The sequence below is a fragment of the Humulus lupulus genome, chromosome 5 (genome assembly GCF_963169125.1).
Source record: "Humulus lupulus chromosome 5, drHumLupu1.1, whole genome shotgun sequence".
Classification (NCBI taxonomy): Eukaryota; Viridiplantae; Streptophyta; class Magnoliopsida; order Rosales; family Cannabaceae; genus Humulus; species Humulus lupulus.
This window is the reverse complement of record NC_084797.1, coordinates 223,446,070-223,459,745: the sequence shown is the minus strand read 5'-3', so window position 1 is coordinate 223,459,745 and position 13,676 is coordinate 223,446,070. Positions and strand designations below refer to the sequence as shown.

The 13,676-nt window shown below is 38.6% G+C and overlaps 1 long non-coding RNA gene across 14 annotated transcripts; it reads right to left on the bottom strand.

Moving 5' to 3' along the window:
• Window positions 1-370: 370 nt before the first annotated feature.
• LOC133778244 (uncharacterized) lies at window positions 371-4,992 on the bottom strand. Of its 14 annotated transcripts, none has more exons than XR_009869064.1 (10): window positions 4,745-4,992; window positions 4,557-4,633; window positions 4,317-4,469; window positions 4,110-4,234; window positions 2,903-2,978; window positions 2,332-2,436; window positions 1,581-1,898; window positions 1,240-1,331; window positions 878-1,113; window positions 371-810 (listed from the first exon to the last, which is right to left on the bottom strand). It is a non-coding gene; the product is annotated as an uncharacterized LOC133778244 (long non-coding RNA). The 14 variants fall into 14 exon arrangements; XR_009869060.1 differs by having other exon boundaries at window positions 878-1,331; window positions 1,581-1,704; window positions 1,811-1,898; XR_009869059.1 differs by having other exon boundaries at window positions 878-1,331; window positions 4,317-4,474.
• Between the last annotated feature and the right edge of the window lie 8,684 nt (window positions 4,993-13,676).

Sequence of the window (13,676 nt, the reverse complement as noted above, 5' to 3'; positions counted from 1 at the left end):
GGCGAGGTGAGGTGCATGGGCGAGATGGGCCTCGCGAGGCTACTGAGCCTTGGCACCTATGCCTTGCCAATGTGGGCCACCTGGCATCGACTCCACGAGGAATGAACCCAGACTCGTGTCGTGATGGTGCGATGGCTTCCCGAGACGACGGTGGCCCAAGGGCCTTGCCTCGGCCTCATATTTTCTCTCGATGAGATTATGAGCATCAACACTACGTGGTGTCATTTTATTAGCCCACATAGCATTATTTTATTGGTTTGTTACGCAATTTATATTTTGTTCAAATTTAATGGTTATGTGTAGGTAAAAGATAATAACAGTTATTTATAAATGTTATATATTAGAAATAAACTAGAAAAAAACCATTCAATAATAAAATGTTTAATGCTAAAATTCTTTATAATGTTCAATACTAAAATAAGTCATAAAGTTATCATTTTAAGGTTACCCCTACCAAAATAAAAAAAAACTTCATAAAGTTCATTCCTTAGTAAATTAATGTAAATAAACTAAGAATCATCTTGTGACTCTCGAACTGAAATAGATGGTGACTCTCTTAAATTTGCATCTGAAGCTTGGTCTGTTGGAGGTGGTCGGGGCGGTGCCATCAAATTTTTATGACGAATTATATCCACAACTACACTAAGTTGTTCGTTAGTAGCATTAAGGCGGGAAGTTGTATCATTAAGTCGTTCAACTAACTCTTCATAAGTTGGTTGATTACCCACAATGACCCTTCCAAGCTTTTTTCATTTGTTCATCAATGTATTTTTTAGTTGTCTCATCATTCAAGTTGATGTCAAAATGTTCCTATAACATAAAACAATATTAATTATAAATATTACAGATATAAATGTAATATTGTGAAATGACTTACCAAAAGATAGTGTCGCAATGGAGCTCTCACATCTTCTGGGACCATTCTCCACTCTTTGTAATATTGTGTTTGGGTCTAACAGGTTGATCCTATTCTAAGGAAAACCTATCAAGGTATGCTTCGAGCAAGCATCAGAATTTTAATTTTTTGGCCGTCCAAAACAAAGGCTGGACAAAAGCACAATATTGAATACTTCGGCAAATTTGATTCGGTAAGTCGAACTATCTATCTGAAAGCTAGTTTTACTGTCAGTTAGAAATTGCATGTGACTAGTTCACTAAATTAGCTGTGGCAAGCATCTGTTGGGATATTGATGATCAAATGATAATGAACTGGCAGTGAAAAGGGAAAACAGGTACTACCTCACAACCCGTGCAAATTGCAGATTCACTTTCGTGTTGGGTCCTCTCTCACGCAAGATGGGAACTTCATCCAGCTTTGCACCAAACAAAAACTAGAAAAAGAAACAGAAGAACTCTACTCAGAAATTTGTCCCCACACAACCAATATTGGGTGAACAATGCATGGACAGGAAAAGCAATCACATCTTATAGGAAAATAATCAGACATCATGCTTAGTGCTTCAACCATCTTGAAATGACTATTGAATATTTCTGAATGAATTTTTTCTCTGCTCAACCCATGACATCATATTTTTTATGATAAACAGAGGTATTCAAAATAACAAGAATAATAATAGTACCATATTTTCTGCCCCAATTTCTTCAATAATTTCAACTGTTGAACCATCAGCTGCAGCTAAGAGTAGACATCCATTCATAAGAAATTTCATGCTACCAGTTCCTGAGGCCTCATGCCCTGCAGTGCTGCATAGAAACAGTCACGCTCACACAATGTGCATAGGTTCTTAGATAAAATAAAGTTCTGAATGGTCAAGCAATAAAAAACACTTAGTAAAGCATATGATCTCACTAAATGTCTTTAGAAACATATCTCTCATTCTTTCCATATGCCCAAATACACACAGTACAACCTTCCTCCTGTCACTCTCATTCATATTCTGGAAAGGGAAGAACCAACTATTAGCTACTTACTGGAAAATACTTATACCCCAAAAAGGAAAAAGAAAAAAGAAAAAAAGAGAAGAGAATACATTAGTATACAGATCCAATTAATTGCACCACTTACACTTGTAATAATCATTTATACAAGTGATCATTAACTGACACAAGATTTAATTATGCGAATTCCAAATGGTGTTAGAATAATGTATTCCCAACAATTAGCATGTAGTGAAAGAAGGAAAAAGAGAGATCCACGGTACTGCAAACAAATTATTTGATAGCTATAGAAAACTATGACCACTTCAATGACACTTAACAATGATAAGAAGAAAGAGGCTTGAAAAGTTGCAGGAAATAAGTATGCATGAGTAAAGGCAGTAACAGGACCTTGTAACTCTAGTATATTGTGTCAAAGTTAAATGATGTCACCTTGATACAATCATATCGATGGATAATGTCGAGGATATTAAGCAACTGTCTTTTGTACTCATGTATTCTCTTGATCTGTACATCAAACATTGTGTCTAAACTGACCTACATTAAAAATGATATGCATTCAAAATTGTAAAATATTGAAAATTAAAAAAAAAAATCAAATACAACATATCTCTTGCAATTAGCTACCGATCCCATGTTTTAAGACCAATCAAAATATTAACCTAAACATTATTATTAACATTATAAAAAATAAAAAAGTTAGATGTATATTCCATATCATGTTATTACCCCAAGTAATGTTATTTAAAATTCTATAATCAACTTAATTATTAATTATTTAAAACTTTGGAATGTTGCCTTGTAGGCAACTTATTGGGATAATGAGTTTGCTCATCAATAACTTGACAAAAATTGTATTATGGTTGATAGGGATAATGATATACTACTTCACCAAGCATCAATAGTTATTGGCTTCAGAAAATTCAAACTGAGTAGTGTTGCGAGAAAAGAAGGCTTCAAAGTCCCCAAGCATCAATAGTTATTGGCTTTAAAAAAAGCAAACCTGAGTAGTGTTACGAGAAAAGACGGCTTCATAGTCCTAGCTGGTGTCTCAGGTCCCTCATTCTTTTCTACGTTTTCTGGAATAATTTACATATTTAAGTCTTTTGGAGTAAAATAGGTGCTTGAGGAAACATTAAAGGCTCCTATATAACATATATACCACCTAAGTTCCCTATGTACTTCTAAAGTGCAGCAACACCCATATTTAACAAAATTAAAAAATCTAGTAAGTTTAGTGTTTAAGATCAGTTTTCCACTAACAAATGAGATCATAAATGTTTATAGAGATTCTTTTGCAACAATTTATGTACAGCAAATGTAAATCATAATATATAGTGGGCTAAGTATTTTAGCAGTTATTGCAATTGGGTGTAGATAAATATACAATCAACTAATTTTTATCAAATCAAGTCTTGCTTGTTGAATTAAAGCCATTATAGCATATAAACACAAACTTTGAACCAACTACCACACATCAAGGTATGTAACCCAATCAGCATATAAACAAAATAGATATGCCAATGTCATACAAAATGATCGCATTTGCTTGAATAGGGCTGAGTTCCCAAATAAAATACAATCTACAGTCCTTTATTAGGGAAGATGCAAACATAATAACTCAAAAAGCTAGATCCCAAACGAAAAGAAAAAAAAACAAGAAATCAGACATATAAAAAAAAGAACAATATACATTTGAATGAACTTACATAATTGCTGACATAAATGAGATTATGGATAGTCCAAGAGGTCTAAAGAAAGATCCTAACTAGCTACCCCATCACATTCGTATGAACCTACAGAGTTACCTCAATAAATAATGAAGTTATATATAAAAGTAAAGCTAATTCAAATACCCATTGCAGAGATTCCATATTCAAAGTGCTAGGCACATGATTTAATACCCATGGCACACAAATTTGTAGTTGTAAATACCAAAATGAAATTAAAAAATCCGTACACACATTGCACATATTTGTCTCTGTGAGCCCAGCCCTATTTTCAGATTCTACTATGGGTACAAATATGATCAAACACCATAAACCCATACATAAAAGAAAAATAAAATTTATCATCTTCTCTTGTAGCACTAATATTAAAATCAAATATAAGAAAGAAAGTGTGAGAAGAAATATACAGGTCTTTGATTGGAAAGAAACAAAGAGTCTAAATGCAAAGGGAGAGAGGGCTCGACATAGAGTTGCTCTTACCTGAAGACAGTGAGCCACAACACGAGGTGTCTAGGCTTCATCACAGTCATCTAGTAAAGGGCGAGAGACAAAGAGAATGTGTGATGCAACATCATCTCCCTTATATTTTTAAATAATTCGACCATCTGTTTCAAATGCAACATCACAAATCAATGGTAAAGATTTAAAATTAGCAAATAAAGAAACTGAGATTGATTAATTATGAACCTTGAATGTAGCAAATCAAATTCAGCCGTGCAAGTGCAGAGGGATTGCGATTGCGATTAAAAGAAAAATTGTGCTAGTAAATTAAGAGAGTGGAATCGGTGACATTTTCACAGCGAAGAACCCAAGCCCACCACCACCAATACCAGCCAAAAACTGTGCTTGTATACATATATGCATATATTTAGAAATAAATTAAGTTAACAATATTAATAATAAATCAAAATAAATATATATATATACCTTAATAGTCAGCCGTGCAAGTGTAGAGGGAGATGGGAGGAGCCATATCCGATGGAGCTCGAAAGAACCGCAGATGGCTGAACCAGATTACCCAGCAGCCCAAGAAAAAAAAACAGATGATTGAGGAAGAAGAAGAAGTAGCTGAGAAAAAAAAAATTAAAAACAAGAGGTGAGGGAGGGAGAAATACCTCTACCGTGGGTTTGGGTCTCTCCGTTTGGGGTTTCGACGCTAACTGAGGTTTGAGTTTGGGTCTCTCCGTTGGGGTTTCTGCCTTTGGGGTTTGGGGGTTTCCAAGTATGGGTCTCTCCATTGGGGTTTCTGTGTTTGGGGTTTGGGGGGTTTTCGAGTATGGGTCTGAAAGTGAAGGAAACAAAATATATTCATGGCACAGAGAGGGAAATGAAAAAAATTTTGGCACTTTGTTTTTGCGCGAAACAAAATATATTCATGGCACTTTGTTTTGTATTTTGATATAGAAGCATACACTATGTACTCATACATTAAGGACTCCCAAAGCAAAGCAAGTCCTTAAAAATTGTTAATTAAAACACTCATTTTTTTAGCCCAAATTTTTTTAGGACTCGCATATTATTTTAGGACACTCATTGCGAGTCCTAAAATTGTATTTTTTCAGGACTCTCAATGAGTGTCCTAAAAACTCCATAAATATTTTTAAGGACTTGCATTTATGTGTGTGTCCTAAAAAAGTGTGAGTATTTTGTAGTAGTGTTATGATTTTGTTTTTACTGGTAGTTAGAATTAATTTAATTTTAATTTTTGTTTTTGTAATGTTTATTTGTTTTTAAGATTTGTACCCTTTGTTAAAAATAATATGACATGTTAAAAATAAGTAAGATGACATGTAGGATATTTTTAACACATCATCACACAACTCAGCATCATTTTTATTAAAAATTAAAATAATAAGAGGGAAACATTGGCGCCAAATGCAAAAAAATTTCCCTCCAGTATATGTGTAGGGTAACACTCTTTACTTACCCATATTATTAGTAGATAGTCATCCTTCTAAAATATTATAATATTGGCAATATTTACCTACCAATAAATCTTACGAATAAATATTGGTGGGTAAAGGTTCCCTTTACCTACCAATATATATTGGTAGGTAAAATATTGGTAGGTAAATATCAGATTTCTTGTAGTGTATGCTTGGAAGTAAGGTCGGAGTTTTCGAGATGAGTGAATTAAGCTAAGAGCAAACTTCTCCATTAACGAGTATCTCGATTCTGCCCCCAGTAACCTTTTGCTGACATAGTACACTGGTTTTTGTACCTTCTGATCTTCTCGGACGAGTACGACGCTAATGGCGTGCTCGGTTGTAGCGAGATATAGGTACAAGATTTCTCCTGTGATAGGTTTTGACAAGATGGGAGGTTCTGCAAGGTGCTTCTTTAGCTCCTGAAATGCAAGCTCACATTCCTCTGTCCACTCGAATTTCTTGCCCCCTCTCAAAAGGTTAAAAAATGGAAGACATCGATCTGTAGATTTAGAGATAAATCTACTTAATGTTGCCATTCGTCCAAATAAGCTCTAGACATCTTTATGCTTTAGAGGTGAGGGCACGTCGATTAGCGCCTAGATCTTGTAATGATTAACCACTATTCCTCACTCGTTCACTATGAAGCCCAGAAACTTCCCCAATGATACTCCAAAGGAGCATTTCTGGGGGTTGAGCTTCATGTTGTACTTTCGTAGACGGCAAAGCATTTTTTGAGGTCGTCCACATGGCTATTGTTATGTTTATATTTGACCAACATATCATCAACATACACTTCCATGTTATTACTTATCTACTCGGAGAACATCATGTTTACGAGTCTTTGGTACGTGGCTCCAACATTTTTAAGCCCGAAAGGCATGACATTATAACAGTACATCCCTTTATCGGTTACAAAACTTGTATGCTTTTGGTCCGGGGCATGCATGGCAATCTGGTTATATCCAGAATAAGTGTCCATGAAGGACATAAGTCTGTGCCCGGCTGTGGCATCTACGAGCTGATCGATCCAGAAGGTAGGGGAAAGCAGTCCTTAGGGCATGCCTTACTGAGGTCAGAGTAGTCGATACAAGTTTTCCATGTTCCGTTAGGTTTTGGAACCAGCACTGGGTTGGCGAACCAATTAGGGTAAAAGGCATCTCGTATAAATCGGTTCGCCTTTAACCTATCGACTTCTTCCTTCAGGGCTTTCTTCCTGTCATCATCCAGGAGTCTTCGTTTTTGTTGCTTCGGGGGGAAGCTCTTGTCCATGTTAAGTGCATGGCTTGTTACATTCGGACTTATCCCTACCATGTCCAAATGCGACCATGCGAAAACATTCTGGTTCTTCCTTAAGAAGCAAATTAATTGCTACTTTCTTTCTTCTGAAAGATTTTTCCCCACCTTCATAGTTTTCAGGGGATCAACTTCTTCGAGTTTGACCTCTTCATGCTCTTCTAGCGGCTCGAGGCCAGCCCTCTCTTCTACTCTAGGGTCAATTTCTTCGTCTATTTTGAAGATCTTCCCATCCTTCTTCTGAACTACAACAAGTGCACATGCACTTGTTTTCCTTTTCCCTCTAACAGAAATGTTATAGCATTCCCTCCCTGAGCTGGTCCCCTTTTAGAGTCCCGATGCCACTAGAATTTGGGAACTTGATGGCGAGATACCTTACAAACGAAACTGTCCCCAGCCCTACTAGGGTGGGCCTCCCGAGCAACACGTTGTAGGCTGGTGGGAGATCCACTACGACGAACTCCATCATCTTGGTTATCGAGACTGGGTAGTCTCCCAAGGTTATAGGGAGTTCAATGGATCCCATACAGGCAATCCCTTCTCCTGAAAAGTCGTGCAACATCGTTGCACAGGCCTTTAGGTCGCGAAGCACGAGTCCCATCTTTTCTAGAGTGGCTTTGTAGAGGATATTCACCGAGCTCCCATTGTCAATTAGGACTCAGTGCACCCTCTTGTTCGCGAGCTGAAGGGTGATGACTAACGTGTCATTATGAGGGAACTGCACATGAGACGCGTCATCCTCAGTAAAAGTTATGGGCTGAGATTCAACCCTTTGTTGTTTCGAAGCTCTGGGTTCGGGTTCGTAGGGAGACCCGTTACCAGTTTTCAGCTCATTCACATATCTTTTCTGGGCATTCCTGTCCGATCCTGCGATATGGGGTCCCCCAAAGATGGTTATGACATCTTCTCCATCAATCGGAGGGTGTCGTTCATCTTCCCATGCTCAGGAGTTGTTGTTCTGGGCAGGTGGTGTAGCTGCTGCCCTCTGGCTAGTGGAAGCCTTATTGGGGTTTTGATTTCTCACATACTGCTTGAAGTATCCTCTCAAGATCAGACCTTCGATCTCATATTTTAATTGCCTGCATGCATCGGTTGTATGTCCGATATCTCTGTGGAATCTGCAGTACTTTTTGGAGTCTCTTTTCCCCTTTTGGTTTCTCATGGGGTCAGGTCATCTGAAAGGGATCTGGTTTTCATTAGCCAGGTAGATATTCTCCCGAGACTCATTGTGCTCGGTATACACTTTGTATACGGAGAAGTATCTCTCCTCTTTCTTCTTCTTCCCCTCATCCGCCTTGGGATTATTCCTTTCATTCTTCTTTCTTTTAGAAGGGTTTTCCCCAGGGGGTTTTGAGGTCATAGGATCCGCCGAGGTTGAGGCAAAGTTTATGTTTGTTGTTGTAGTTATGGGCTGAGAGGTCATATTCAATGTTGACCTCACCTCCTCTACATTAACAAACCTCTGAGCTCGTCGATTGAACTTGGTTAAGGACCTTACGGGCTTCCTTTGCAAATCTTCCTAGAGAGGGCTTCCAGGCATCACTCCAGGTCGAACAGCCATTAAATGGCCACTGTCGTCGACGTCACAAGCTTGAGCGACTTCCAAATTAAATCTGGTGAGGTAACTTTTCAGTGATTCATTTGGCTGCTGTTGGACATTGGTCAAGGCAGATGCCTCGGGCCTAATGCTGACCATGGCCTTGAATTTTTTCTTGAAATCTCGTGATAGTTGATCCCAAGAAGCAATCGAATGTATTTTATATTTTTCAAACCAGTTTTTCGCTGGTCTCGTGAGCGAGGCCGGGAAGAGCATGCATCTGATCTTGTAGCCCACATTACTGGCTCGCATGATTGTGTTGAACTTACTGAAATGACTATACAAATCTGAATTTCCATCGAATGGAGGGACATGAGGAATTCTGAATCCTTGAGGAAACGGGGTGCTAGAAATATCGGGGGCAAAGGGCTCGAGTTTCTCATCAAACTCTTTGCCCCTTTCTCGGCCACGTTCATTATGTAAGAGCCTGAATGCCATTTCCAACTGCTCAATCCTTTCTTGGACTGGATCTATTGGGGGTCTGGCTTGAATCAGTGGGAACTGGTTATCGCTGATTACAACTCTAGCTCCACGCCTTGGCACGGGGTGCTTGCGCCCATTGAGATGGTCTCTCAGATCAGGATTCGAGGGATTATCCCGCCCCGACTATGGTTCAGATGTTCCCATAAATCTGGGTGATTTCATTGATTTCTAGTGTTCCTAGGTTCCTGGTCGTATATACTTACCGACCTAGTATCACCCGAGCCTTCATTGACATGGCTCGTTGCACGATTATTATGAGATGAGTTTTTTGCTGGTCTCCTTGTCACAATAGTTTGAGATCAAGACATCTGGCTTCTCGTGGGATGTGGACCCCTATGCTCCCTAGCAGTTCCCCCATTCTCTGGCCTTCGCCCAGCTCACCTTTCCCACCATGGGTCGATTGTGCATTCCTCCGAATTGGCGAGGGGTGCCTTATTGGCGATGGTGGGTGTCTTATTGGCGATGGTGGCTGCCATCCATACGGTGCCTAGAAGGCCCTGGATTAGCTTGATCAGGTCCTACAACATTCTACGCGGTACCAGGATTTCGGGTCCGAGCCTTTGAGGGGGTTCGGTTATTCCTTCCTCTGGCTGGTGCCTCGGTAGTTGGGTTGGCAGGACCTTCAGCCCGGTTACCCCTCCGGGGTCTCAGTGAGACAGGCTGCTCTGCTGGTGGCAGGGGTGGCCTTGCTCTCCCAATGGTTGCATTTTTACGTGGTCGACCCCGAGGCCTACGGGGTGGAACAGGAGCGTCTCGTGGAGGCAGCGCCTAGGTGTCTTGCATAGGCGGGGCTTGAGTCGCCTGTGCTTTGGCAGCTAGTCTGGCTAGCTCTTCGTTAGGTTTCTTAGCTTCTGCCAACTGCTTACGCAGTTGATGATTTTTGAGTTCCACGATCGGGACATATCTCTCAAGATTGTAGTACATGTCCTCGTCGTCCCTGGGGGCAGGTGGTCCTTGAGAGTCGAATGAACCACTCCTCTCATCGGGCTCATAATCCATCATAAGCTGCTTTCCGGGGCATCGAGGGTACTCTTCTTCATCTTGGATCTCCTCTTCAGGGATATTGGGATCATTTGCAGCCATTGCTAATTTGAGAGGCTTTCTGACTAAACAGATCACGCACGCACTGTTTAATGGCTCTCAATGAAAGCACCAAACTATTGACACTGTTTTTCGTCAACTTATATAGGAGAGCAATTAAACAATAAAATATTGGAGGAAATGAACAAAGAAGAACACAAGAGGTTTTTTATGTGGTTCAGCAGTTAAATCTGCCTAGTTCACGAGTCTATGTTATTGGAACTTGGGAGTTTTCTAGAAACTTTTCAGAGAATAGTTGCCTAGAGTTTTCTCCAAAAATCAGAAATTGATCATTTACAAATGGTGCCTCCTTCTCTATTTATAGAGAAGGTTGCAGAATTTATTCCCACATATCTCGGGAAGATATTATGTGAAACAATTAATATAATGCCATTTAATGCATTATTTCCTACATACACGGAAACGTCCCATAAAATGTGGGATCAGATAACAGATTAAATAATATCCCTTCAACATTGGGATTGTACAACAATAAATATGTTCACACATATAACTGATTACGAGATTCATCAGATCTTCGAAACTGGCAGTCGATCTTGAACTCGCCGAGACTATCAGTTGATCACGAGCTCGTTGTCCAATTCTGCTTATGCTGAGAACAAATAAACATTGACAATGTCATCACATTCGAACTCACACATTCCGAGCTCGAACCAGTCTGGAAGGCAAGGGATGGTTCAAGGATATGTCCAAGTGTCACACCATGTTATTTGCGATCTCAGAGCATTTTCAAGGCAACATCCCCATTTGCTCCTTCGAGGACGCTATTTACAGAAATGGTTTAACTGAAAGGGCACACGGCGACCGTGTCTATTTTGAGCTTATACACACAAGCCTAGATTTTGTTACAGTTTTATTAATTATAAATTAAAATATTTAATTTATATTTTTAAATTTTCTAAATCTACCAAAATTTTGGCAGCATAACGACTATATTCTAACCTATCCAAAAATTTAAAACCTGTTAATAACACTCACAGAACAGTCTGAGGATATATACCCAATATACATTTACCAATAATATTACATACCATATATAAAAGAAAAAAAATAATCTAACATGCACTAACAAAAACTTAATTAACTTATAAAACATTCAAATCAACAATAAACAAATAAAACTTATACATGTGTTCTAACTTTAACAACAACAAAAATTTATAATCTAATTCATTATTTCATTTTGAAACTCTAATTATATTTATTATTTAACAACATTAAAATACTATTGCCACAAAAATTTCTCCCAACCTAATTACAATATAACTAATATTATTTATTTTAATTAACAATTAACAAAAAAACACAAGAATTTTTTTAAAAAATATACCTCTATCCAATGCTACAGTGGACAACCAATGGTGGTGGTCGTCGTAGGCGGATCTGCTGGTGGTGGTGGTTGTGACAGTCAGAATCCCGTGATCCGCAGGGAGAAAGACCAGGTAAAACATGTGCAATCCCACATCGCCTAGGGATGGTCAAGTGTGATGATTCTAAGACTTTGTAGGTATGGGACTACACAGTTGAAGAGGGCTTAAATGGATTGATGGGTACTACATATGCCAACAAGATGCATCTTCTTTTCGGTAGCCCATCACTTGAGAACTCCAAAGATAGCGTGATTGACCTAGAGCAATCCCATGATGGGTGACCTCTCGGGAAGTTTTCCCAAGAAGTGTGTGAGTGAGGACAAAGCACACTGGAAAGACTCATGTTGGTTTGTAGGGCTATTATTTATTCCGGGAAGAAGCCACAGTAACGTGGGGCGTTACAAATGGTATCAAAGCCTTGACCCAACCGGGAGTTTGGTTGACGAGGACGTTGAACCCCTAAAGGGTGGTGATTGTGACAGTCAGAATCCCATGATCTGCAGGGGGAAAGACCGAGTAAAATATGTGCAATCCCACATGGCTTGGGAAGGTCAAGTGTGGTGATTCTAAGACTTTGTAGATATGGGACTACACAGTTGAAGAGGGCTTAAATGGATTGATGGGTACTACATATGCCAACAAGATGCATCTTTATTTCGGTAGCCCATCACTTGAGAACTCCAAAATTAAGCGTGATTGACTTGGAGCAATCCCATAATGGGTGACCTCTTGGGAAGTTTTCCCAAGAAGCGTGCGAGTGATGACAAAGCACGCTAGAAAGACACTACAAGAAAAAGACTCTACATCGATGACATCTATTGCGACGACTCTAAAGTTGTCGTTGTATGTAAGCAAAATCCACGAAAAATTATTTTCTCTTAATTTATTAAAAAATAAGCTACAGCGACGACACATCGTCGTTTTAGGGTCGTCATCAACACACGATCTGGCCCTCCAAATTCCTGATACCCTACAGCGACAACGTGTCGTCACTGTAGGGTATCAGGAATTTGGAGGGAGCACGAGGCAGGAACAGACTATACAGCGACGACATGTCGTTGCTGTAGGGTATTCATAAGAAAAAAATAGGGAAATATGTTTATCTATAGTGACGATATGTCTTCACTGTAGGATGCTAAGGGAACTCAACCGCCCATAGTTGGTTGCCTATTTGCACACCCAATATATCCACTGATCAGCTATTTTTTACTCTACAACGACAACATGTCGTCGCTATAGGGTCCAAAATAAAATGTGGGAATGTGAACCGCCAAAAAATTTAAGTCAAATTTCACTGCCTATAGCGACGACATGTTTTCGTTGTAGAGTAAGCGCGTAGCACACGAGGGGATTCATGTACTATTCACTATCATACAGCGACATCATTTGAGTAAAACGGTGTGTTTGATATCAGCGATGACATTGATATACTCTATAGCGACGACATGTCGTCGCTATAGAGTCTGTCGATATAACCTCCAACCCGAGCCTTCATCCTCATTTCTGCAAAAAAATTCTCAAAGGACAGCCATCCCCCACCGCCATCTGAGGTCTTCCAGGCTAATTTGTGGCCATTTCTTGCTTGTTTTGGTACTCTAAACCTAATTTCTTTGTATTTTATGGTTTAATTTGTATTTTTTTTGTTAATATATGTGTGTATTTTGTATTTGTTATAAATGAGTTTATGAAATTTTTTGTGGGTTTTTTTTTTTTTTGCAGATTACTTGTGCCTAGCCCGAGCCTTGAGATTTGATTATTGGTGTTGGATAACACTTTAGCCACTTTTGGGTATTGTTTTTAAGTTTTAAAGTTTTTTATTATTGATTAATTGTTAAATTAAGTTTTTGATTGTGTAATTGGTTATTTTATAGAGTGATGAATTTTGTATTTTTTATGTTTTATTTGTTAATTTAATTATATTTGTATTTTTTAGGGATAGATTGTAAATATATTTATTAATTTGATTTAATTAAATATTATGTTTTAAAGAAATGCATATTATAGGTTTAAATTTTAGATGATATAATTTTATTTATTTATATATGTTTATTTTTTATGTTGTTGACGCTGTTTTTCGTCAACTTAAATCATAGAGCAATTAAACAACGTAAACTATGGAGCGAATGAATAAAGAAGAAAACCAAGAGGGTTTTTACGTGGTTCAGCAGTTAACTCTGCCTAGTCCACGAGTCTATGTTATAAAGACTTAGAGATTTCTGGAAATTCTTCAGGGATGAAGTACATAGAGCCTTCTCTTAGGTCAAAAGAAATCGAT